We start from the raw sequence: 24,602 nt of genomic DNA, 5'->3' as shown, positions 1-24,602 counted from the left end.
GCATAATCCTATTGCCAGCAGTTACAAAAGAGTAGGGAGATGGCAAAGGAAACCCACAATAACTGGAGAGGTGTCCGAATTCAATTAAGAAGAGGCCTCTCCCATGTGGATGCATAAGCCATATAAATCCATTTTAATTGTGAGCTTGTGGTACTTATCTGGTCATGTTTATTTTGGATGAAAGTGCCAAAGCTGGATATAGACCAGAACTCCAGATCTTTGAGCTCTGATGACTAATTTGGGTATGCATTGAATCCCTTAATTCATTTCTTAATTAGTTCTCCCAGAGTTAGAGTTGCTTGGTTACAATCATTTTCACAAAATTTTCATAAATCAAAACAAATGTACATGGATTTTTTTTTCCCTCCTATTGGTTCACATGTTTTGCTCTGGTTTTGTTGGTATCAAAATAAACAACAATGCCAGCAGTGATGACAATCAAACCAGTATGTTGCCAGGCATGTCTTAGAGTATGGACTGAGACACCAATTGGTTATACCTAACTCAACCACTTACTGCCGTGGACCTTGGTCAAGTCACTTTCCTGTCTGTACCTCATTTCCTTTTGTAATTGGGAAGAATAATAGTACCTATCTTAAGGATTGTTTTGAGGATGAAAATAGCATTGCATATATGAACTAATTTGCAGAAAGTACCTGGCACTATAATAAATATGTTTGTTACTATGCTTTTTGTCAGTAAGATAATGAGAGACTGATGAGCAGAACAGTTTTGCTGGTTCCACAATATTGTCATCTAAGTATGTTCTGTCCCACTTATGCAATCCATTGGAGATCATTCATGATGGTTATGAAACATTGGAAACTCTAAAGTTGGAATTAATCTCTTATTTGCATTCCTCAGTTTGGCTACAGGATTAACATTTTGGCTTTTCATGCTTGATCAATATGAGTGTTAACTTGAACCCTTTCGGTGCAAAATTCCCTTTAAGATTTGAATGAGCATTTTGTAGATACAATGTTGGCCCTCATGAAAAGGAAAATTATGATCACAATATGTAAAAAATGTGGGGAGGGGTCTTGAGAGAATTGGCTTCAATAAATTCACTGGAAATTTTCAAACTGTTTTTAACAGCGTTAAATGGATTTAATATCGTGGTTCAGATTTAATGATTGTGCAGGAGTGAAAATCCAGGGAAAAATAAATTTAGTAATTTAATGAGCTTTCATCTTGGCTTCAGAAGAGTTAGTTAATATTAAAATTGATTTGCAAGAGATGCACTAGAATTACCTTCCCTTAGGTGTATTTTGTTTTTGGGGGGTTTTGATTTGCAATCTGTAGTGATCTCTATTGTCTTTTCTTTTTTAAAAAATAAGTTTAAAAAAAATAACATAAATGTATGTTTCAGATGTATAGTTTTAGAATTTGCCATCAGTATACGCTACAAAGTGTAGTGTTACAAGTCTAGTTACCATCCATCGCTGTACAGTTGACCCCCGTCATCCATTTCACCCACTCCAACCCTCTTCCCCTCTGTTAAGCATTTGTCTGTCCTCTATATCTGTGAGCTTGTTTGGGCTTATTTTATTTGTTCTTCTGTTTTATTTTTTTAGAGTCCACATATGAGTGAAGTCATATGATATTTATCCGTCTCCATTTGACTTATTTTGCTTTGCATAATACCCTCAAGGTCCATCTCCGATGTTGCAAATGGCAAGATTTCATTCTTTTTTATGGCTGAGTAGCATTCCATTGTGTCAAAAGACCACATCTTCTTTATCCATTCATCTATTCACAGACACATGAATTGTTTCCATATCTTGGCTATCGTAAATAATGCTTCAGTGAACATAAGGAAAAAACTTTTTAAAGGAAAAAATTAAATAGAACTGCCATATGACCCAGCTGTTCCATTTCTGGGTATTTTTCCAAAGAATACAAAAATACTAATTTGAAAAGATAAGATGCACCCTTATGTTCACTGCAGCATTTTTTGAGGAACCTCCATACTGCTTTCCACAGTGGCCGCACCAATTTACATTCCCACCAGCAGTGCACAAGGGCTTCTTTTTCTCTGTATCCTCTCCAACACTTGTTATTTTTTTGTCTTTTTGATAATCACCATTCTAACAGGTGTTAGGTGATATGTCATCATGGTTTTGAAATGCATTTCCCTGATAATTAGTGATATCGAGCATCCTTTCATGTGCCTGTTGGCTGTTTGTCCTTTTGGAGAAATCTATTCCGATCCTATGCCCATTTTTTAATTGAGTTGTTTGTTTTCTGTTGTTCAGTGATATGAATTCTTTATGCATTTGGGATATTAACCTCTTATTGGATATATGGTTTGCAAATATCTTTTCCCATTCAGTATGTTGCCTTTTCATTTTAGCAGTGGTTTCTTTTGCTGTGTAGAAGTTTTTTACTCTGATGTAGTCCCATTTATTTTTGCTTTTGTTTCCATTGCCTTTGGAGTCGGGCCCACAAAGATGCCGCTAATACTGATGTCAAGGAGCTTACCACCTATGTTTTCTTCTAGGAATTTTATGATTTCAGGTATTACATTCAAGTCTTTCATCCATTTTGAATTAATTTTTGCATATGGTTTATTTTTTATTTTTTATTTTTTTAATTTTTATTTATTTATGATAGTCACACACACAGAGAGAGAGAGAGGCAGAGACATAGGCAGAGGGAGAAGCAGGCTCCATGCACCGGGAGCCCGACGTGGGATTCGATCCCGGGTCTCCAGGATCGTGCCCTGGGCCAAAGGCAGGTGCTAAACCGCTCACCACCTAGGGATCCCTGCATATGGTTTAAGATAGTAGTCTAGTTTCACTCTTTTGAATGTGACTATCCAGTTTTCCCAAAACCATTTATGGAAGAAACTGTCCTTTCTCCATTGTATGTTCTTGGCTCCTTTGTCATAAACTAATTGTCCTTATATGTGTAGGTTTATTTCTGGGCTCTCAGTTCTGTACCATTGATCTGTCTACCTGTTTTTGTACCAATACCATACTGTTTTGATTACTGTAGCTTTGTAGTATAATTTGAAATAAGGCACCATGATTAGTTTTTTTAAACTATGATAGGACCTAGCAGTTCCACTTTGTGCACAGATGCACATGCATATGTGTATATATTCTGCAGAAATGTAAACCCTTGTGCATCCAGACACAGGTGTGAAGTGCTCTTAGTAGCATTGTTTATATTCATCTCAAGTGAGAAACATCCAGAATATCTATCAGTAACAGAATGGCTGAATATATTGTGATATAATAGTAAGATGGAATACTATGCATCAGTGAAAAGGAATAGACTAGAGCTACACACAATAGCACAGATGGATCTTATAGACAGGATGTTGGAAGGAAAAAGATACAAAAGAATATATAACAATCTTATTCTGTTTATATGAAATATGAAAACAGACAAAACTGCACTCTGTTGCCAAGGGGGGCATACATAAGTAGCTAAAACTATAAAGAGAAGTAAGGAATTTATTACTGAAAGAATGAGGATAGTGGTTACCTCTTAGGGGAGGGTGTGCTAGGGAAGGAAAGGACCTGGAGGGCCTGTGGGAATGCTGGCACAGGTCCTGTTTTTTTTTTTTTTTTCTCCACAGGTCCTGTTTTTTGACTGGTCTGGTAATTACATGGATAATATGCAGCACATTGCATCAAACATTAATATTTTATGTGTTTCTCAGCCTGAGTTATAGTTCATAATTTTAGAAGTTTTTAAAATGCAAAATAACTTTCTTTGTGCCCTGAGTTGGTTTGTCCTTGTCCTCCAGAGTGTTAGGCCTGTCATTGTAAGATGCCCTGGAAATAAACTATTGCCTTGTTGCATGGAAAAGTGGACTCCAAAGCGGGATGTCGACCGTGGGGACCTCTTGAGAAGATGCATTTGAGTGGAAAAGAAATTGATTAGAACCTACATTTACATTCATTTTATTTTCATAAAACATTGTGATAACTGCTGGTGACTATACTGATACTGACATAATCCCTAGGTCCACAAATCGAGTGGTCAGTTATCACCTGGAGAGAGGGAGGCAAGGCCAGGCCCTTCATAGCGGCTTCCCCACTGGTTCCTCGACTTAGGTTTTTTTGCGAAATATATTGTGCCTGGTTAACTGGATTTACAAATTTTATATTTTAGTTTTAATGAATCCTCACAAACTAACAGAATCTTTAAAAGATTCTGTAAGGAATTTCATATTCTTTTGAAAATGGCAGAGTTTAACATGAACTCTCTGTCAGGCACATTGTGAAGTAATGACCGTGACCCTTGAATCAGATCTTGCAAGAAGCTGGCTGTGAAAATTCTAAATTATCTGGGAGACCTATGGATTTATGTCTACTGTGGTTAATTAATCCTTGACCTTGTCCTATGTATATTTGCCTGGAGGTAGTCATGGTTAGCAAAGCTGTCCTTTTCTATTTTGTTCATGTTATTCAAGGTATATAACATGTTAACATAATAATATAGGTATATGAATTGCAATTAAATAATCACACATATTTGGGGATACATGTTGGAAACATCTTGAACACCCCTGCTATGTAGCTCAAAGGATACACCCTGCTAATAGTTAAAATATGTAGAAGATGGTAAATTTGCTACCCATATCAAAAGGAGGCACCTCTCAGCCCTAATGTTTTTTTATTGGCAAATATAAACACTAAGGCAATAGTTTATATATTTTACTTGATTAAAACTTTTCTCAGGAGTGGGAGAGATGAAAAGACATGCACACACACTCAGAATAGTTCTGTTTTTCTGTTTTGTTTGTATTCTCTGTACAAACATATCATTTTAATTTTTTTAAGATTTTATTTTATTTATTCATGAGAGACAGAGAGAGAGAGAGGCAGAGACACAAGCATAGGGAGAAGCAGGCCCCATGCAGGGAGCCCAACGTGGGACTCGATCCCCCGTCTCCAGGATCACACCCCGGATGAAAGCAGCACTAAACTGCTGAGCCACTGGGGCTGCCCACAAACATATTCTTTTAATTACGGGTTTTGTATGTTAACAAATAAAAAAAGTTGAATACCATCAGGTAGGCTTCCCCAAAGCCAAAGTAATAGAATGTACTAGATGGCACATGCATCAAGGCTGCAATGGGAAGGGCACTCTCCACCAGCCGTCAGTAGGCATGGGTTCTCAGCCTGGTTCTTGCCACTTGCCAGCAGCCAGGCCACAGCACACAGCACACACCTCTCTGAGCTACATTGCCTTTTCTCCATTGTGAGGGTGATAATAGCAACCCTTCTTCAACCCTTACGGGAATCACATACGAGAGCATCTGAAAATGTAGGGTTTCCTACAAATGTGATGAATTATGATCGTGTCCCTTTTCTTCTCCTTTAACAAAATGTACCTCTTTATTGAAGTGGTGATGTCCTTAACCTACCAGTTTCTTTGGTTGGAAGACACAGAAACTGACTGATTAGCTTAAACAAACAAACAAAACCCCAATCATTTTCAATATTTCTTATTGGGAGTATCCTGGGGCATCTCACCATCTTGAAGGAAGGGTGGAGCCATGAGCTACATGAAGGTTTGCAAGCAAGGAAGCTCTGGCCATCAGTGTCTGTCTTCTCCAAGATACTGCTATTAATGTGACCAAGCACTGATGACTTTCACCCTCTGTGTTTCATAGTTCCAAGTTTGAGGCCCTTGGAAGAGAGAATCTTAATTTGTCCAACTTAGGTTGATTGACAACTTTTGACCAGTCAGCCTTGGGTGAGGGGACAGGGTCACCGAGTATAGACAGCATTCCTGGGAGGGCTAGTCCCGCATACCCTGGGCCATTCCAGAAAATCAGGGATCCCTGTGAGCTTCTACCTACATTCGTGTTATTAGTATTAGTGTTCCAATAATTGCTAATGACTCGACTTTCTTTAAAGAATTTACATTAAAAGCTTCAGATATAAATACAGAATTATGTGAGTGATTTCTTCAGTAAATGTCAACATACTGACCTGAGCCCCAGCTGCTTCTCATGCTCTTCTTTAGGTGTACACTGAACTTGAAATCACTTTCATTGTTGTGGAAATTTCTGTGTAGGTCCCAAGGGGCATCCTTTTGCTCAGGCTGCTTCTCCAGGGTTTGACTCTGTGTCTCCCTTAGCTGCTGCTTGACCTCTTGTTAGAAGGTATTAAATACACGTTAGCGTTCCTAATGCTGACATTCCCTTCACTGACAGCCCGACTTGCCCTAACATTTTATGGCAAAGTGTAAAGATGGGAAGAGAAGTGCACAGAGTCTGTGTACTACAGATGTGTTGTCCCACTCTTAAAGGATCACAACTTTTTTCTCTTGGTAGCCTCTTAAAGTATATTTGAGTATATCCCAGCCATTCCTCACACGAGACAGGTATCTGATAAGTAGCATTTGTCCCACCAAGGCTTAGGCAATTCTTTGTAATGTTTCAAGAATGGAAATGATAAAAACATTTATATGCCTGAAAAAGTGATAACAATCTTCCAAAACAAGCTACCCATCACTTTCAAATATTGCCCTGACAGGTCCTAAATAGGATATTGTTTCATTTGGATCATTCACCATAAAGCATTGAGAGTTCTGAAATTCTTTGTCTTTCAAGCACATATACATCCAAAATCACCACAGTTTTTATTGTTAATACAAAGGGACATATTCCTCCCCTAAAGAAGTTTCTTTCTTAGTTAGAGAACGCATGCCACGAAAGACGGAGAGACAGTAAAGCAGTCACCATTTACTTAGCCTCCATCGTCCAAAGTGCTGAGTTACAACACAATCTACAGTATGCATTCTTTCTTACCAATTCCCAATATATTACCAACCAAGTGCCTCCCTGGTTACAAGGATGATTTATTATTCGTCATATTTTAAGTGCTGAGCCACGAAATGTTAAACTTGTATTGGCAGCTGTTGTCTAAAGGTTTGCAGGTGCCCTGTCTAATGCTTTGAAAATCTAGCATTAGCAATAAATCACAGCATACATAATTTTTCAATAAAGTAATGGAAAGGATTTTGCATTCTGGTTCCTCTAAGCTTTGGTATTTGGAAGTTACGTGGGAAATTCAAGTCAAGGGGTAAAACATTCTCAGGCTTTAACCCTTGAACTTTGGGGCAGCCATAGTCAATAGCAAAAGCATCTTGGTAGCTTTGTTCTCCTAACCCTGAGATCTCTTGGCTCTGGGAACTGACAGAGTGCCAAGTATAGGCCTGATTGCATTCCTTGTTACTGAGGAAAACAGTCAAAGGAATTTTCACTTTCTTTTCAAGGGGGTACCTTGGGCATTAACATTTTCCGGAATAGTGAAATTGTCTGTAAGACTTTTGCCAAGCTTGCTGAAAAGAGCGCTTCAAGAGGGCTCTGGCAGCCAATTAAGAGGACATGTGTTGCTTACCTAGAGTGACAAAGAGTTAGGGAGATTAAATCAGAGAAGTAGGAGAGATGTGGCTTTGTCCTCTGGGAGCTTGCACTCTGATTAACGAGCCCATGTCCTCTTTTCATCTTCTTTCTCTGTGGTTGGCTCAATGATTTACTAAGAGTGCATGCCATATTCATGGCCCCGTAAGAGACCACCGACCATCCAAATGTAAACTCTCTTCACAGTATCCCCAGTGCTGTGCCCCTTGCCTGGTACATAGGGATCTTTAATTAGTGTTTGTTGAAAGAAGGAATATGTTCTGGCAGTTGTTTCTGCGATTGACATATTGATGAATTAATCACATGTTGGGCCCAGATATACTCGGGACCAGATAAACTCTGATCAAAGAATCAGTGCCCAACTCTAGTAGATTGGGATCTTCCAACCCATGGAGCTAACATTCTAGTAGAGGAGCCAGACAGTGAATAAACACAGCAAAACCCGCAAATGATAAGGGCTACAAAAGACCTCAGCAGGGTGAGTGCTGTGATGAGGACTAAGGGATCTGAGAAACCAAAATCTAGAATAATGTAAACACTCAGTGATAGGGAAGGAATTGATACAAGTTTCCAGAAGGCTTAGTTTACTCGAGTAGTTAACATATCCAAAGAAAAGGTTTCAGCTGATCGCAGCATTTCTTAATGTAAATAGGTTCGCAGAGTTGTCACCATGCTGGCAGTGGGAGTTTCTACTTTACGGAATTTTGCTTTAACCCATCAGTTGATTAGGGCCTGGTGCCAAGGCCAAGGGTCAGCTCTCTGCTTCACTTCCCTCCTCCAGGCTGCAGCTTCTCGCCCAGAGCCAGGCAGCTGTCTCCCAAATGTACCCTGTCAGTCACATAGGAAACCAGACGACCGAAAGAGGGTAGATCAACACAAACTTATCATCAAAGCTGAAAGAAAGAAAGAAGCTCAGAGCGAAAGCTGTGCTGACTGTGGGCCAGAAGTGTTATCTTTGTATCTCAAGGACAGAACGTTTAATAAAGATTTGGGTACAAAGTACACATCACCCTCCAGGCATGCTGAACTATGTCAACCGGAAAACTGTTCCTTAGGGTTTACAATTTCCCCTTTTTCCTAAATTAAAAAATGCTAATGTGAACTCTTGACTCTCAACAACACATGTTATTATTGTATATAGGGCAAAGAGTAAATAAGACACTTGCCTAATGACATAACAGTTCATTTTAACTCAGCAAGCTGGAAGTAATTTTAGCTTGTTTTCTTTTTTCCATGCTTCTTTAATGGAAATAGGCCACAATCATTTTTATCCTACCATTCTTCATAACCTTCTAGCATGCTTCCTGTTTATGCTATTAAGAGCTGTTTTTAAAGACCCTTGAGGGATATCTTTTAATATATTCTTTTAAAAATAATTAGTCATCTATAGTAACCCCTTAGAATGTCTGAGGGCTTGGAAATATAGAAACTTCTTAATGAGGTACGCTTAATGGTCTATGCGGAGTATTGCAATGTTTACACCTAGTTCAGCTAATGTAAATTATTTTTAATTAGTCATTCTGGAAAAGTAGTAGATGTAGATGTTTTAGAATAGGTTCAGTACCTAAAATGCACCATTTGGCTTTTATGTGTGATATTTATAGATAAAATTCTATAACTAGTATTTATAGACTTTTTAAAAAAAAATCACAAAGCCAATTGTTAGGGACTCATAATAATGTGAAGAATGTGTCTTGTTGGGGCATGAAAAATACCCATGTGGGACGGGCGACCATTTCTATTAAAATGCTTTATAAACTTTAAAATCCTTTTTTTTTTTTTTTTAATTTTTATTTATTTATGATAGTCACAGAGAGAGAGAGAGAGAGAGAGGCAGAGACACAGGCAGAGGGAGAAGCAGGCTCCATGCACCGGGAGCCTGATGTGGGATTCGATCCCGGGTCTCCAGGATCGCGCCCTGGGCCAAAGGCAGGCGCCAAACCGCTGCGCCACCCAGGGATCCCTAAACTTTAAAATCCTATACAGATGTGATATGTTATTATTCTTTTTACACTGGTGACATGCAGAACTTCTGGAGTGAGCATAGCTTTGTGTTTTTTTTTTTTTTTAGCTTTGTGTTTTAATGCTAAATATGTTCCTGTTTTGAGTGAGTCTTTTTTTCACATCTAACTCTTATGTCAGAGATACCCTTGAGTTCCCTTTCCGGGTTCCTTCATACTACACTTGACTTTTGAACCCTCCAATCCACACTTGTGTCACCAGAAGCATGCGTCACATGATGCTTTAGAAGGAGCTGCCATTTCTAGGAAGGAATGTGAGCCGACCGTAGATGATGGCCATCTCCCCATCCCTCACTTGCCCTAGAAGAAGACTGAGCAATCACTCAATCACTCATTCCTGGTCTTCTGTGGGTCCTCTCATGACCTTCTGACATATCTACTCTTCAGAACCTCTCTACCGTAACACTCTTTGCTCTTTGGCATGATACTTTCTTTGCTGCTTTGGTATGTTCTGCAGCCTGGTTCTTTTTTCTTTTTTAAAAAAGATTTTATTTATTTGAGAGAGAGAAAACACACGCTGGGGAAGAGGCAAAGGAAGAGGGAGAAGCCGACTCACCACTGAGCAGGGAGCCCAGGGCGGGGCTCGACTCCAGGACCCCAGATCCTACCTTGAGCCAATGGCAGACGCTTGACCGACTGAGCCACCCAGGCGCCCCTCGTTCTTTTTTCATAGTTCTTCTAGGCACCTGCAGTTTGCATCTGGCAGCCTTGCGTGTTGGTTATTTCCTCTGTTCCTTCCTACCTTCCCAACACCACCTTCTCTGCACTTCAGCCTCTTCCCTCCTCACCCCCACCACAGCCACAGGAAACTACAAACAAGAAAATGTGTTCTGGCGATACTCCTCTGCTGATTTCCCACCGCCCTCTTCTCTGAGGGAAATTGCTCTTTTCCACAGCACTCCAGAGTTGCCAGCTGCAGCTTTGTTCTCCTCCTTTCACAGAAAGCTCACGTGGAGTGGGCGAGCAGGAGGCGGGAGGACTGAGTTGGGGGGCGGGGGCAGGCCCAGCTCTCTCTCCTCAGTGCTCCGCTGGGAGAAGTGCTTCATTGTCCACATCAAGGACCAGGCCATGGGAAACAGACTCCCCGACAGTCACTATGGGCTACACAAATATTACTTCCATTTAGCTTGACCTTTCATTGTGCTCAAAAATGACTGAAAATACTTAAATCGTGTACAGTATTTTTCTGGAAACAGAAATTAATGGGGTTCTTTCAAGAAACCACACTTGAACTTTTGCCCTTTTCTCTCTTTTTGACTCATTATATCCAATTCAAGTTTTCCTTTTATCATGTATTTTCCTTTTGTGAGAAATCGCTAATTTCTCTACTGATAGAATCATGAATTACAGAAGCAATGTAATTGTTAAAAATAAGGATACCCATTCGGCCTTAAAACAGCTCTGGGACCTGACTCTTCCAAACATTTTTGAAGTGCTTACCATGTAAGCCAGACTGGCTTTCTAATTCTGTAACTACTCTAATGTATTAACTCGATTAGTTCTCAAAACAACCCTGTGAGGGGGCTAGTGCTGTCATCTGTCAACGTTTTACGACATAGACACTGAAGCCTGATGAGGGTAGCTTGCTCAAGGTCTCATAATTAATGGTGGGTAGGGCCTGGACTTGAACGAGGTGGTCTTGCTTCAGTGTCCATGTTCTTAGTCACTGAACAAATAGCCTGAGTGACTCGACCGTGTCCTGTAATCTTTGGGAGCCTGACTTTCCCCATCTCTGAATTGGAAATAGTAACACCTGTGGTGAGGATCAAACACAATAATCATTTGAAAGGACTTCATACCCTGTGAAGAGCCACAGTATGAGATTTAGGTTGGGGTCAACTGTTGATACTTTCTATTAGTTGGGTGAATTTGGCCCTTGCTCCTTGGATATTCTGCTGGTTCAGGGGAAAAGCAACATGTTTCTCTTGAGGTTTTCTTGAAATCTCAGCAACCCTCAGATTTCACAATGAAAATGATTTTTTTTTTCCTTCCAAAATGGTGGCATTCGGGAATATTTAGCGCTTCGGCAAACTCGGCCTAACACTTTTAACATGCCAAGGAATTTCAGTGACACTTGTTCCCTTTAATTCTCCCTTATTCATGTAGTCCTTAACACCCTTTCCTTTTTTTTCCCCCCAAATCATGCAAAATCTATTTTCTTTCAAGTCTGCTCACCACATACTGGTGACTTGTCTTTGAGTGTCCTTCAATGTGTCATACAGGGTCTGGGACTTGTGTCTTACTGCTCGCAGGAGCCATGAAACAGAAGAGGATGTCAGACAAGGTTTAGACCAGTGGAAATGGAGTGGAAATCAACTACAAACATGAGGATTTAGAAAGGCCATGGCAAGGAAAAAGAAAAGAAAGAGGCTTCACAATATGGAACAGGAGAGCAGAGCTAGACTCCAGAGAGTTGTGATGGGTGGTGCTGGAAGAAGAGAACCAGGGAAGAAAAAGGGAGAGGAGACTGGAGCGACAAGTGGTAAAGGAGATGAGTATTTCCTTGCCACTGGTCTAGGGAAGATGGAAGCTTCCTCCTCCTTCTAATGCTAGACCTGCTTTCCTGGCAGGCTCCTGCATTTTCAGGTCTGCAGTTCCCTCACAAATTAGAATGTTGGGGGATCTGAATTCTTACAGTCCCTTGAGAAGAATGAATAGCCTCAGGGCCTGACTTTTTGTGATTCGTTGGAGCTTTTATGCTTCTTAGATATTGAGTTCTTCCTATTTTCTTTTAATGGGACTGGTATCGCATACCCAGGGTCACTTTGTTTCAAGGGGTCTTCCAGGCAGGATTCATGATCATAATGAGTTATTTTTTCCCCTTTTCTGGATAAGAACAATATCCTTGTCATTCAGTCTCCAAATATAGCAAGCAGTTATGATAGAAGAATATCCTTATGTTAGGAAAGAAGTTGGCAGCCTCAATGATGTGAAAATGTCCAATTTAGAAAACATGTTTAAAAAGAAAAGCGGCTTTAAGTCCTTTTTGGAATCAGGTGGAATAAAAAGGAATAAAAAAAATGTAAAAGAAAACGTGTGGTCTGACAACACATTCCATTTCCTGTCTTTAGTCTTACAGGTACTTGTTGATTTTGCGGGAACTTCAAATGTCATTTCTATCATTTCATTAAAATGTCAAACTGCAAACTGGTTCTGGCATCTAATTGGGAGCATAACTTGGAGGATAGATTTTTTAGCTGATGCATGTAATCAGAGCACTACAAGAATGTTGCCAGGGACTGTCTAGAATTGCTTTAAGAATGGTGTTAAGTGTATAAAAAGACTACTTAGCACAGGGAAGGGGAAAAAGACATCAAATCCTAAAGAAAGAGTCAAAATGAAATATAGAAGTTAATCCTGGCTAGAGGTATATAAATAGGGAGCTCCTAGTATAAAATTATCTGATTGATTAAAGTGTCTATAGTTAACATTCATCAGAATTATAGGTATAAGCACATCTATCACATTTGGCCAACCCAAACATGCCTGTAGTTCCTCTTTCTGAAGTGCTGAACTGACCATAGCATTTGAAATGCATATAACTCAAGTAAATAGAACCGTGTGAGTCCCTTTGTAGAGGGTAGTTTGACAATATGTATTTTTTAATCCTTTATTTAAAAATTTTATTTTATTTTAAGTAGACTCTACACCGCACTCAGGGCTTGAACTCATAGCCCTAAGATCAAGAGTCACATGCTCCATGGACTTTCATCACAGAACTTTTATCTCTAGGCATTTGTGCTGAGAAGATAAACTAAGGATACATGCAAAGGTTTTAGCCACAAAGATATTTAGCAAAGTACTTACTACTGCTAGACATACTTGCCAATCCTGCATTTTTCATTATTAAATCCATTATTTACAATAGGGTACATAAGAAATGTACAAAACAGATTAGTTACAAATACTATGTCTAGTACAAGAGTGAAATACACTGTTCAGCTCCTATAGATGATCTTGTAGATAAATGTTGATAAAGAAGAAGTTCATTCTATGTTAGGTGATGAAATCATGTTCTAGAAAAATAAGGATGTACAATGTGATCACATTTTTGTTAATGTATGGATGTATTCTTAGAAAATATACTTATTTTCTAAGAAAACCTGGAAATATATTTAAGGGTTTTGAAAGTGGTTCTCTGGGTGGTATGTATGATCATGGGTATTTAAAATGTTCTTTTTTGTTTATCTGGGTCTTTAATTTTCCTACTCTAAACACATACTGCTTTTACAACAAGAAAGAACCAACAAAGTTTATTTTTAATTGAAGAAAGGAAAGTATGTGAGCCAAACCATATGAAAATGACTGATTCTGGATAACTAGAGACCTCATGTGTTGTGTTTCAGCTGAATATATTTGTAAACATATTTCAGCTGAACATGTGTGCCTTGATTTGAGAACAGTGATCACTGTTTCATGCACCTGATTTAGCAGAGATTATGAGCTTTTTTTCCCTAATCTCTGCAAAATGAAGGAACTCAACTTTGTAGACCAAGTGTGGGGTTTCTTCCTACTTCCAAACCCCAGGTCTATACTTTCTAGGTTTACACAGAGAAACTGCTGAGTTAGAGACTCTTGCATTTCTCATATTTACAAGCTGCCAACTGGTGAAAGCATATTAATAAGGATTCACCTTATTATTTGTAGTACACTAACCTACTCTGCAGGTTTATCCCTGGTGTCTTTTTTCTGCTGTTTTGAAGAGAAGCTTTCAAAAGAGCTAGTTTTTCCATTATTCGATGGTTACTCTAGTTTTGAACTTTTGGGGGAAAGCTTATGGTGAGGATCACACAGCCAAGAACTGCTCTGTGTTCCAGGGGAACTTTGGCAATAGGTGGGTAGCGGTTGAAGCAGACGGTGGCAAAGAACTCACTTCCTTAGCAAATAAAATTCAAACCAGCTGTTAAACCCTCATGACCTTTCAGTCTCGGCCTTTGGTATCATGGAGGCCTCTGTCTGCCCACACCTTCTGGGCCCAGTTTAGCACAGGGAGGGGCGATGTCATATGATTTTACTCATCAGTCACTCTTGACAGATGTCATAATATTCTAATAATTTTCTCCTGCCTTTAAAAGTATAGTTTCAGAAGGAGTCCACAGTCATCAGAGAGGTAGATTACAGTACACCTCTGGCAGACAAGCTTCCTCATCCTCTATCTTCTGAAATGGAAGTTAGTGCAGAGTGTTGTGCCATGAGTTAGGAAACCCGTGTTTTAACTCTAGCTCTGGCATAAACTTGTTGTAAAACACTAGAGGCATGACCCAGTCTTTTTAGGTCCAAGGTTTTCTCTGTACAGCGAGTGGGCTGACTTTGGTGGTTTTCAAGCTTCCTTTCAGCTCTGAGATTGTATGAAAATGATCTACAAAGGCCGTTTATTGTTGTCTACATAACTCAAGAGTGAAGGCAGGGCTTCTGTTAACAATCCAGCCCTGTGCTTCTTCCTCCTTCTTATCTCTCCTGGTGCAATAAACCATTGTTTTCTTGTTTATCTTCCTTTTCTCATGCCACACGACATTATTTCAGAGAGAATCTCATTCTGGCATTCTCTATATCCTCTAATGTATGATGTGTTTTTGTGACTAGTGAAAAAAAATTCTTAAGCAGCTACTTCCATTATTCTCCAGTTTTAAAAGCTATCCCCTGGGAACTAAATGTCAATTCAAACATTCGTACATTTGTTATCATTTCTAACCTAACCCATAGAAGTCTAAGGCATAATTTGAAACAGAAGAATTCCTGCCTTGAGACAGTGGACTCATGAATATGTAGTATGATTTATCCCTACAATTTAAGAAGAAATTAGGATATTTAACATTTTTAGCAGCATTTTCTTTCAGCATCTACGTTGAATATGAAAAATTCGCCTGCTACACATGCTTGCCAATTCTGCATTTTTAATTGTAGATAGCATATTTTAAAATTGAGTAACAATTTCAGATGAATCTACTGTAAAAGAAAAATCAGGTTAATCTAATGAAAGATTTACAAATCAGAGATTTTACTTGGGTGTTTTAGTTTGATATCTAATTTGTAGACTCTGAAATATGTAACATCTCCTTAACCTATACAAGGTATCTGTTTTCTGTAGTAAGCAAGAAACCCCAACCTAAACAGGCCACAGAAGAGACTGGAAACTGCTCACTCAATACCCATTCTTTCTTCCTTCCTTAGTTATACAACCTGACTTTATTCAAGGAGCCAGTGTGCCCAGCCAGAAGACTGCCTCCTGCAGGTAGGGGTGGCCAACAGAGAAATCTTTAGACAGGACTTCCAGGAAACCTCTACAGCAACAGTTGCCTGGGCTGTGCATTCCTTGACTCTGCTTCCTCTACATTCCTCTATGTTAGCTCTTCTCTGAGCTCCACATGTTCACAAGATGGCTAAGGCAGCTTTAGTCCCACCACTGTCTTCATGCAAACCTAGCAAAGAGAAAGTCTGAGTTTTCTAATAACTCAAAGTTCCAGATTTGCTTCTCTTTGGCCCGATTGCCCATTGAGGTTGCATCAAAGCCATGACTGAGGCACTTAGAATGATGATATGCTGATGGGTTCATCCTGGGTCATATTATCTCACCCCCAGACCCCTTCTGGATGTAGCTTTACTGAGTCCTCTAAAGCAGAATAGAGCAGCTGTGGGAGTGGTTAGATACCGGAATGTGGATAGATGCTGGTGGCACAAATATCTACCCTACCAAGTTTGCCAGTTTCTTCTCCGATTTATTATATAGTCTCCAGTAATGAGGTAAACTTGGTTTGCAAAGTTACAGTACACAATGATTTGGTCTCTGAATTCATTTATGGTGAATGAAATTGAAGTCTCAAGGCCACACCATTAATCCAGATTAGATATCAAAATATCTGTCTTTAATTTTTCAGATTAATGTCTTGCAATAAGCCATACAATTTCCCACTTTCATTACCTTCCTCTATTTGGCCCTCTGAAAGGGTAGAATCAGTTTGCTGAAAAATGTTTTTAAACCCCAAACAACTGTATTTTCCAGTATAGCTTGTTGATGCAGCAGAGGACATTGTTTCCAAACATAAAGTTGTATAACTAGTTAGAGCTAAATGGAATTTAAAATGACTTGTGATAAACCCTGAAAAAGTGGTACTTTAAAACAGTAATGTCAGCAAGCTGCCTATTATGTTACCATAATACCAGTGCTCTGAGTTTAGATGGAGGAGCTACAGGGCAATGACAAAAAAATATTGTGGGCTTCTGTTTTGTATGAGTGAACATGCAGAAGTGATTTTCAAGTGATTTACTGCAGTTGCATGTTGGGACATGGTATGCAACAAGACAGATGATTATGGCCACAGTTCTGAAAATGTTCAGATGGCTTTCAATTAGCTTTGGGCAAGGCTGCTTCTTGCAGAAGCCAGTATTGATTTTTCAGAGTGCCTTGTAGCTTTTCAGCAGAAGGGCTGATCATGTCAATCCTTTGAAGCCACAGGAAATGTCATTGGAGAGTGGACTGCAGAAGGCTCGCCTGCTGGGAGACTGGCTATCTGGGACCAGCGTATGGGTTCAGTTAGAGGCAGATCTAGCTCTGACCCTGGCCCCCCCACATGTGCCAGTAGATCACTCAAACTCTTGGAGCTTCGACTTCCTCATTTGTAAAGTGGGGGTACATCAGAATCTCATGAGAAAAGGCAAGTGAAGCTTCTAGCCAGGGCCTCAGACCTATCTGAGTATTTAGTAAATGTTAACTATTGTTCTGTTTTCAGAGAGGACTCTTGAAAAGAGGGAGGGGAGTTGAGTTTTTCGCTTTTTTCTCTTTTCTGGCATTTCATTCAGAAAAAAAAAAAGTGTGAGAATGAAGAAGTTGAGTTTGGGTTGGCTCCACCTGATGATGCTTTTACTTTGTCATATGAAAAATGGAGAGTTGATATTGGCATTTTGTAGGTGCTCTGTCCTCTACTTACTTAGGACGCAGGTTTGTTGAAAACAGCCTCTCTGGAAGGATGGTGTCATTGCATCACATCTAAGAATGGCAGCCATCTGCCGTGGGAGCAGCAAGGATTTCAAGAAGTCATCGAAACTTCAGGCTGCAGATGGCACCACGTTAAAGACCCCTGACATTCTTTCTGTTTGTCATCAGAGACCTGCTGGGAAGAGTGAGCATCTGAAAATAACAGGACCCAAGGACTGGAGACTGAAGCCTAGAAAGAAAAAGTGACTCAGAGGTCACGTTGATGAGTCAGTGACAATTGCAGGACCTAAAGCCGAGGGTTCCTGATACCCAGGTCAGGGGGAATAATGACTGTAACCACCGGATAACTATTGGTTATCCTCAAAGTCTCTCCTTCCTCTTGCCATAAGCCATATAAATTCCCTTTCTCACTACCACCTATATATGGCCCTCTGAAGGGGCAGTTGCTGGTCTCACCCAACCACTGGAGGATAGGAACTCCCTTCTGCAGATTCAGTTTGTTAGAAGCCACCTACTCCCTCCCCAAATGTCAACATTTGTAGATCTTCCTATTGTCACTCTCTTTTCCATGAATTGAAGCCACATCTCTTGCTGGAGTTCTCAGAGTAGCCACCCTCCTAAGCTGGTGAGTTGGAGAACGGCTGGAGGTCTCACTGTGAGTGCCTCGACTTCCTCCTAAGGCCCTTGTTTCCAGCCTGGTGCCACAGACAGCCCTCCATCATACCTGAAGCCTCCTGCTCCTTGGATTCCATTTTTCTAGAGAATAAACCCATGTCCCGAGGGCTGGGGAGGGTGGTTGCCTGGCTACTCTGAGTGGGGTGGATCTCTTATCCTCCTGAACCTTCTTGGGGTTGGAGAAGCCAGCCATTTGGGGTCCCCAGCTGGCTGGCTTCTCCTGGACATTCTTATCTCGGGGTCCTTGAGCTCGGACCACCTCTGCAGAGTCCATTCTGCTCTTCACTTTGCCTTCCATCTTCCCAAACTTTTGTGTCACATCTCAGCCACTTGTGTCTCCTCACCCATTTGTTGTCCTTTTGGGCTTTTGCAGTTTTTTTTTTTTGTTTGTTTCTTTCTCACAATACTAGCAGGTTTTGGAAAGAAGCAGACATCAGCGTATCTGTTACCTACCTCCTGGATGTCAGTACCCTCCCCCTTTCCATATGTTGTACAAAACTTCATCTCTCTTAGTACGAGGCTCTAATATGGATCTAAAGCCCAGTGAGTAGCGACTGACCAGGGATGACTGTAGTTTATTATGATTAATTATAATTATAATTATAATTATAATTAGGGTATTGGGGATCTTGACCTTCAGCTACAGAGAATGGGTTAAGGAAATCTCTCAGTACTGATGTGTGCATTACCCCCAGCAAGGAACACACCATATGTCCAGTCACTACCAAGAACTTTCCAAATAACAAATTCAGGTTTTGTGTTATCACCAAAAATTAACCTCACAGTCATGTTTATGAAAGTGTTCTGAAAATGAAATGCACCACTCTGAAATCAATGGATGGAAATCAATGAGAACTCTTGAGGGAGAGGCGGATTTGCGTGTTCTTCTGTAGCTGAGCACTTGCAGGGAGGAAGTGCTGAACCTCTCTCTCAGTGCTTGTGTTTTTTAAATGCATAAACCAGCAGCAGAAGGCTTTCCCACATGTGTGCACATATCAGGGATGCAGGAAAACAAACGTGTGTTTAGTGTTAACGTACGGCAGTGGATTTTTGTGACTACAGCATGTTTGCAGTAAAAATATTTCAAGGCAAGACGCTTTTCAAAACCCCGAGAAATTAAAGTTAAGTGAATGGTGCATATTCTATTTTGCCAAGGACTAAAATTCTCCATTAACAAATAAATATATTAGCCTGTCAGTATAATTTTTCCACCACCTGATGTATTTTAGTTGATACTACATTATTCCTGGGTACTGACATGCATAATTGTTACTGAAGGGAGTCACTAATAGTGTATTCAGAATTGATGACTGATTTACATACCTTAAACTGAAAGGTGAGACCAAAAATTTTGGCATTTCCCCCTCCCCCATTCCTCCAGTGAGAGATTATAAATTGAGTTTTTGCTTTACTACAACTACCGTTCAGCCTTGAGAAAACGTAGCTAATGGTAATGTCGACTTCAGCGTGAGATAGCCCCGTGGACTTCATTCAGAAAGTGCTGGATTCTAGAAATATCTGAAGGGCCCGGTGGTAAATCTCTGCCTCTTGACATAGTTCTTTAAGAGGGTGGATCTGGTTCAGTATTGTTCAATTAATGGTTGTTTCCTACGATCCTTTAATGGATTCTGAGAATGTTGTTATATCTCTTCTCCAGTCTCTTTGGCCACCTTTCCAGTTTGGGTACATCTCAAGTTTTATGTGTATGTGCTTGAAGAAAGAACCAGAGACTGATGATGTCTTTCTGTGTCCCACCTCTTGGGTTTTGTTAGCGCCCCACCAATGAGACAGTGCCTCATGGTTAATAGCCAAAGGAGAAGCAGCTGCATTTGTATTCTGAGTTTGTGTCCTTGTGTGAGCAAAACTGGCAATTTAAGGACGATGGAAAAGGGCATACACTTAAAGACATAAGATGAGTTTTGCAAGCTGTCTATTAAATACAAACCCTTTTGATTTTGAAGCCACTATATAACCAGCAGAAGCTAAACAAAAAATAAAGGCAAACAAGCAGTGTTTCTCTCTTAAACATCATCCCAAATAACTGGTTTAACCAGTTTCTCCGCCAGTCTATTGATCAGTTGCTCTGGCCTGGTGCAGATGCGGCTATGGAATGCTCTTGTGAACCTGCTGCCCTTTTTTTTTTTTTTTTTTTTAACCCTTGGCTTTAGAATAGCTGGATTTAATGGCAGGGGGCCTCAGCCTCCGTCCCTGAAGGCACTTTTCCTCCGACTCCTTGGAGGGGGAAGCATGATTAATTTCTCCCCCTTCCTGATGATAGGCAAGATCGGCAGGCCATGGGTACCCCCGTGCCAGCACACCTGAATTCAGGGGGCAGCTCCCCAGACAATTGCTCTCTTGTTCCTTAGTCTCTTGGGCCTGGGGAGCAGTGAGGGCGAAAGGGTAATGAATTCCTCTAGGTGGTGATAAGAGCTACATTCCAAGAGGATTCACGGCACAAAAACCAGCTTCTAGGAGGAAGAAACTGAAAAAGCGAGGGAAGGGAGACACCCACACTGATGCACAAACATAGACGCACAGTGAGCTTTTTCCAGTGTGCTCAAAACCACATTCCGATTTTAGCTGTCAGAAAGTGCAGCTACTTTGACAAGAGCATCTACATGCTTTAAAAGGCTTGGGAGCACCTTGGTTTGCTGAAGGGAATTGTGGTCATATCCTCCACTTCGCCGTAACAATTACATCTGGTGACTATCACGACCTCCTCCTTGATCAAGACGCAGAAACATTTTCCGAATACCTTGATTTCAGAGTTTTCAACCTAGAGGAGCAGAAGAGGGGAAGAAAAGGTTCACGTAATTCGTGAACCACATCTGAGAATGGTTCTGTCAATAGAAATTTGGCCCCATTTAAATGTTCCTCAAATGGCAGGATCACTGCAATGAAATTTGGGATCCTACTTGTGCAACTCAAGTGGAGGCCCCTTGTATGTGCTTCAATGGATTTATCTGGTGAAACGTAAAGGCAGTATCATTCCTGTGTGCTAATCGAGGGCCAGAACCAACCCACACACATCTGCCTAGCGATTCCTCACTGCTGTTATGAAAATAAACCTCTCATTTTTTACAGGAAGTCACTACCCCCGAAGGGAAAACGAGAGCACATGGCTGTGGTCCTTGATTTCCTCAATCACTTCCAACCCTTTACCACCCCCTCCCCCCAGTTGTTGGGATACCCTAAATGTTCAGATTTTAAATCTAAACACCTTCTGTCTTGCCATTTCCCCTATTGCTGCACGTGTGTGCGCGTGCGCACACACACACACACACACACCAGACTTAGTTTATCTCCACAAAAATAATTCTGAAAGTGTTTGCTAATCAGACACATTTCTTGAGAAATAAACACATCATCAGCTCTTATGGAAGCAATGACTTTTACAAGTACTGTGCTATAGCCTAAACCAGAAATACATCACACTATTGTAGGAAACTACAGCTTTTACATTTTCTTGTCTGAACTCTGCTCCTCTTTTTAGTGAGAAGAGGACATCCATCCCCTAAATATCCAAGCAGGGCTTCGGTAGAGAAGCCTGACCCACACTTTGTGTGGCCCAGTCCATCGGAAATCTACCCTCTTGATGTCAGTACAGGCTTAATGAAGTTAAACATTTGCCTAGTGAGTTTGTTTTTGAGAGGAGTCGCTTCAGGAAGGCATGTTGGAACAAATCTAAGCTTAGCTAACCATGAGTAATTCTTTGCCCGTGTCCATAATTTTAACAATGTGAATCATTAGCTCAGACCCTGTTTTTTATCCCAAAGAAGAAAAGATGCATTAGGCAAGACCACGAATTTTAGTGAAGGCTCTTTGTGCTTTAGTAGAAAAGAATGTTGATGTTCCTCACCTTTGTGCAAGGAGATGACTTTAGCCTTGGCCTCGTGACCCTTAAAAAGGAGCCGCAGGTTTCTGCAGTGTAACCTGCTCTAGTAATGAGCCACATTTGGCCATTTCCATCTTGCTTACGTGCTTTGGTCTCCTGCCTCTGGAGGCCTCACCAAAGTGGGAGGCTAATTATTGACAAGGATTCTTGTTTTGTTTTGTTAAGATTTTATTTATTTATTCATGAGAGACACTGCGTGAGAGGCAGAGAGACACAGGCTGAGGGAGAAGCAGGCTCCCCGCGAGGAGCCCGATGTGGGACTCGATCCCAGGACCCCAGGTTCACACCCTGAGCCAAAGGCAGACTTCAACCATAGACCCACCCAAGGTGTCCCACCAAGGATTCTTGTTAATATCCTTTCTTCCCATTTTGAGGGAAAGTTTGTAGAAAATACAAGTAGCTTTAAATGTATTTTAAAGTGATTTCTGGGATACACAAGAAAATGCTTTTCAATTGAGTTTGTTAGTTATTTGCTATGACTGAACAAACCAGATTTTAGCAACAAAGGCAGTACCTTTGACGTCTTGCCAGGGTTGTGTTTTGTAGCTAAACATGACATTTAGGAAATGTCAACTCTGAATGACTTTTTAAAAAATTGTAGTAAAGTACGGTTGGATATACGTACAATCTCTGATTTACAAGAACTTGACAAACAAGTTTCCAGTGGACATAAAAGGCCGCCCTTCCTCCTTCTCTCTCCCCTTTCAGGATCCCTTTCATTTCTCCTCTTTGCCCTTCCACCCGTCTCCCTCCCATCCCCCTCAGTGTCAGGCCACTTCAAGCACTGCCATGGAAACTGCCTGTGGAAAAACTTGGCTGTTCTGGAAAATGCGTGGTTTCTATAGAAAAAAGTGGAAGAAGAAACTGTGTAATAGGCACAATTGAGCCTGGCCCCAGAGATCACTGCTGGGGAGGACCAAGTGGACTCCCCAGTATTTTCTTTAATGTGGCATGATTCCTTTTTATTCCATTTACTTTCTTTGTCTTAATTTACAAGTTAGTTTCTCTCTCTTTCTTTCTTTCTTTCTTTCTTTCTTTCTTTCTTTCTTTCTTTCTTTCTTTCTTTCTTTTTCTTTCTTTCTTCCTGATCTAGCTACCTTTGAGAGAGTCAAGGAAAACTGCTTTCATTTGGTGGATTGAGTCAGGCTATAGTGACCATACTCATACACAACCCTTGTGTATGTTTAGCGCTTTTTGTCTTACTGTTTACAAAAGATTTCCACACACACATTTGTTCTTCAGCTGCTTTACAAATGGTGAGACAGACTCAGAGAACTTGAAATATTTGAGCTGCTAGAAGCAGAACTAAAAACTGCAAATTTAAATTCTGAATTTAGTTCTCCTTCCATTCCATATTCCATTGTGTGTGTCAGTATTTTTATGCATTATGTTTTTGTATATTCACACACGTGCACACATCTCTGCCTTTTTAAATAGTGGAGCAAACCTGTTTGCAGATGATTAAGAAACAGTACAATTCACAGACTCTCAAACCATCTCTCACCTCAATATTTTGCTATCTTATAAGATCCTTATGCCTAGACGGTGAAAATTAGATAACTGGGCCTTATTTTGAGAGCTTTAGAGATTGAGAATGTTGTGTGTGTCCATAAAACATACTTAAAAACCTGAATGTTAAGATTTTACAACTTGACTAGGAAATAGCTATGTAACTATTAATTAAAAAATTAATAAAATTCATGAAATATATCTTTTCAATAACAGGCCTAATCCCAACACTAATAGTATTTTTACGTCTGTGTTTTGCACTCCTTATGTATAGTAAGTCAGTACACTCTTGGCAAATGGGTATTATTTGTAGCTACAAAGTATATTTGAATTCCATATGAGAAAGCCAGGTTCATTAGATATTTTCATGTGTTAACCTTCTGATCAGGGCTTAAATAACACAGTTCTGAAACTGAAAATGATGAAACATGCAGAAAAACACATTTTCCAGGTCTATTTATAGTAATAATAATGATAGTTCTAAACAGATTGTCTCACTGGCAATGAACATACAATGGGGACATGATAAGAGATGAACTGGTGCCATTTTCTGAGATAGAAAATTCTCACATTTTACATAAAGCCAGAAGTAAAAATGGTTCCAAGAAAAAACATGTGTTAAGAATTATAAGTGTTTAGCTTAGAAGGAGGGAAAAAAATTGGGTTATCACAAACATTGCTTTTTTTTCCTCCCAAAGTATAGAAACAGTTTCCATTCTCTGACTCCATGATGTCATACTCTGAATAAGAAATAGTGAAGGAAATGGAATTATGCAAATCAATGACAAACTTGGTATCAATTAGATTTAAATAGGAAATGAAAATCTGAGCAGTGTGGTAAATATCTACTAAAGCCTTAAAGATCGTGGAATTATTATTTGTTAGAATCTTGTTTATGGCTAAAATTGTGTAAAGTTCTACCTAAATATTTTCTCAAACTATAGCATCATCCTCTATAAGAATATAAGAATATATATATATATATATATATATATATATATATATATATAATCTATAAGGATCTATAAGAATCTATAAGAATATAAGAATGTTAACATTCTTAACAGATGTTGAATTTTTGTTCCATTCATTATTATTTTATGGCCGGGTTTTGGGGAACATATATTTACCTCTCTAATCTGCCTCACTTATAGGTTACTGCTATTGCTGATGGTCATC

The 24,602-nt window shown here is 39.9% G+C and overlaps 1 protein-coding gene across 9 annotated transcripts in view; it reads left to right on the top strand.

Moving 5' to 3' along the window:
• The window catches only part of SPATS2L (spermatogenesis associated serine rich 2 like), a 161,225-nt gene that overhangs the window by 24,366 nt on the left and 112,257 nt on the right, over positions 1–24,602 (top strand). For 4 of the 9 annotated variants that reach the window (XR_012024801.1, XM_072812751.1, XM_072812744.1 and 1 more), the window contains one exon: positions 15,583–15,643. The exons of the other annotated variants lie outside the window; for them this stretch is intronic. The gene's annotated coding sequence lies outside the window, so the exon portion shown is untranslated. The remainder of the gene's footprint in view (positions 1–15,582; positions 15,644–24,602) is intronic. 9 annotated transcript variants of the gene reach the window in all.

Source organism: Canis lupus, chromosome 36 (genome assembly GCF_048164855.1).
Source record: "Canis lupus baileyi chromosome 36, mCanLup2.hap1, whole genome shotgun sequence".
Lineage (NCBI taxonomy): Eukaryota > Metazoa > Chordata > Mammalia > Carnivora > Canidae > Canis > Canis lupus.
The sequence above is the reverse complement of the archived record's forward strand: the minus strand, read 5'-3'. Positions and strand labels throughout refer to the sequence as shown.